Source organism: Cetorhinus maximus, chromosome 20 (genome assembly GCF_964194155.1).
Source record: "Cetorhinus maximus chromosome 20, sCetMax3.hap1.1, whole genome shotgun sequence".
Classification (NCBI taxonomy): domain Eukaryota; kingdom Metazoa; phylum Chordata; class Chondrichthyes; order Lamniformes; family Cetorhinidae; genus Cetorhinus; species Cetorhinus maximus.
Window position 1 is genome coordinate 35,579,499 of NC_135898.1, and position 3,364 is coordinate 35,582,862.

The window sequence follows — 3,364 nt, forward strand, 5'->3', positions numbered from 1 at the left end:
ATGCACCCCCAACTAAATTTCAGCATGTTTAGTTATCTGAAGCACCACAATGCACTTTGAACTATTAAGACATGGCCCTCAGCTCCGCGCTTGGAGAGTCATTTGTGGAAACCCATGTTTGTGAGGAAAGCCATATTGATGTGAACCCACGATGCAGTTCTGAAACCTTGCCAAGCCTCCCTCCATGGCACCTTCCAAATGCCCAACCTCCACTACCTAGAAGGATAAGGGCAGCAGAGGCTCAGACACACCATCACGTACAAATTCCCCCTTCAAATAACACACTGTCCCGTATTGGGCATATATGACTGTTCAATCATTGTTGCTGGGTCAAAATCATGCAACCCACGAGCTAACAGCACTGTGGAAGCAGCTTTACCACATGGGCTGCAGTGGTTCAAAGTAGAAAACCCACTGCTACTTTCTCAAGAAAGGAAGATATATAGCACCTTTCATGACCTCAGGACATCCCAAAGCACTTTAAAGCAATAAAGTGCCTTTGAACTGTAGTCACTATTGTAATGTAGAAAACAGTCAATTTGTGGACAGCAAGCTCCTAAAACAGAAATGAGATCCTGGCAGATAATTAGTTTTAATGAGGTAGGTTGAGGGACAAATATTGGCCAGGACACCGGGGAGAATTACTCTGCTTTTGCCCTTGTCAATATTTGTCCCTTAGCAACAGCATTAAAAATAGGTTACTTCAGTGCTGTTTGTGGGAGCTTGCTGTGTGCAAATTGTCTGCTGGATTTCCTACACTACAACAGTGACTATACTTCCAAAGTAATTCATTGGTTGTGAGGCACTTTGGAACATCCTGAGTCTGTGAAAGCTGCTATGTAAATGCAAGCTGTTTTTCCTCACTTGCTCAGTGACCATAAATCAGTAACCCCAATAATGTAACAAAACCCTCTGAGTCAGCATAAGCATTACTCTAGGAAATTTGTTGATAAATGAGGTTCACTTCCTTATAATCAGCTACTGGGAAACTGAACTGAGAAAAGAAAAACTACCAATACTACATTGTGACATGTGGATCTGAAAGTACAACATTACACAATGGCCCAAACCTTCACCTCCCATATTATTATCATGTTAATTGCCTCTATCCAACATTCCATTATCTTTACTCATTCCACTTTGTCTATTAGTATAAATGTCATTTGGAAAAATGGGTGGGGAGGATAATAATGATAATGCTTTAATATGAATAAAGACAAAAAAGTTGGCGGTGAGATTAGGACTTTAATTCAGTCCTTGAGCACAGCTGACATTCACAAACCACTCAAGATTTCCATTTACGGGTTATGACAAGAATTAAGTACTGGCTCCTTTCTATGTTAAATAAGCAAATTCTGCTCTTGCTCTGGAAGTGTGAAGCATTATGCAGTCACTAAGCATTAATGGCAATCCTTATTCACAAGAAAAAGGTCCTTCTAGTTATGCTAAATCTTCATAGTCATGCTAAACATTTATAAAACACTCATTAGGCATTTGCTGGAATAGTGTGGCCTGTTCTTAGCATCACACTTTAGAAAGTCTGACAAGGCCTTCGAGGATGGACAAAGGAGGATTTCCTTCAATGGTACCAGGGATGAGGAAACTTCAGGTATGTGTAGAGACTGGAAAAAACTTTGGATTGTTCTCCTTAGAGCAGAGAATGTTATGGTGAGAATTAATAGAAATGTTCAAAATTATGAAGGGTTTTAGTAAGAGTAAATGAGGTGCAATTGTTTCTAGTGGCACAGGGATCAACAACCAGAGAAAAGAGACTTATGGTCGTTGCAAAAGAAGCCAAGGAGACATGAGGAAAAAAATAGATTACACAGTGAGTAGTTATGATCTGGAATGCTTTGCCTTAAAAGGTGGTGGAAGCGAATTCAATAATAACATTCAAAAGGAAATTGGATGAATGCAAAGTGGAAAAAAATGGCAGGGTTATTGGGAAAGAGGAAAGGCAAGTGTGACTAATTGGATAGCTCTTTCAAAGAGCCAGCACAGGCACGATGGGCCGGATGTCCACCTGTGCTGTAAGATTCTATGATCTTTGTTACTCTAGCTACATGCTACAATGATAAATAATGTGTGTTTATTGATTGTTCAACTGCAATGATTGAAATGCAAGGAAGCAGAAACCAAATGACTTGAACACCAAAGACAGTAACTAAATATATATATATATATATATATATCACCTGTGCTGTTGAACACAAGAAGTCAAGACAAATTCTAATGTTCAGTAAGGCAGGATTAAAAGCTTGGACCAGGGCACACAGAAGTGTTTCAGTCACCGCTTTAAAGTCTAACATCCTGTCATTATTATATTACCCCGCTCTCAATTCTTGTGTCCATCTTAATATGTAAACTACCATATAAATTTATCACATTGAAGTACATTCTCCCGTCCGTAGCAGCACTGTAGGAATTTATAATCGATAAAGTTAACAGGAAATGTGTGCCAACATCAGATTACTAAAGGCTGCATTTACTGCCAATACCACAGCCAACGCCGGGCGTGTGTAGTTGATTCTGTGGCTCCCTTATGTCACAGTGAGCGACGGTGTTGGCAGCAGCCAGGACCAAAAATGGTGCCGCTCAAATAATCACAGGTGTGTTTTCTCCCCTGTTTAGGCAACAGTTAAAGCCATCCTCTTCTTAAAGATGTTATAATTCTCAGTTTAGAACTTGAGTTAATTACCTTTGTGAATAATGACTTCACCAATGTCTTTTTAAAGAAAGGCAGGAATCTTAAAGTGTATACTTTCCATTTTAAACCTGGCATCAATATTAATTTTTAAATGATCATTTACCAATGAATCTCCAAAGGGAAAAAAAATGTCATGGGTTGGACAGCAGGCTAGAAGGGTGGCTACAGTAGGGCTTGGGGGTTTTGCAATTGGTCATGGTGAGGGGGGCAGGTAGGGTTGCCAACTGTGATTAAGTGTATTCCTGGAGGGTTCATCACATGACTTCTCCCCATGCTCTTGCCATTAGTCAACCAACACGTCCATCTTTGTGACGTACTGCCTTCCTATGCCAATTGGAAAGCAAAAAGACTCATTACCCAGTTGGATGATGCTTGATTGTCAGCCAACAGCCCTTTTTCCCCAATTTTCAATGTTTTTATATCTGGTAAAGAGAAATGTACAAAGAAAATGATGAAAAAAGACAATCCTTTTTCATGTCTGGGTGATTTTTCTCCAGGATTGCACAGAGCAGTGTCCTGGAGATTGAGCTTCAATTCCTGGAGACTCCAGGCCAATCCTGGAGAGTTGGCAACCTTAGTAGAGGGAATGGATCAGGCAGGGGAGGCCTATGGCTTCTTTATGGAGAACATGGGAGCATAGTTCTTCCCAGCCCAATG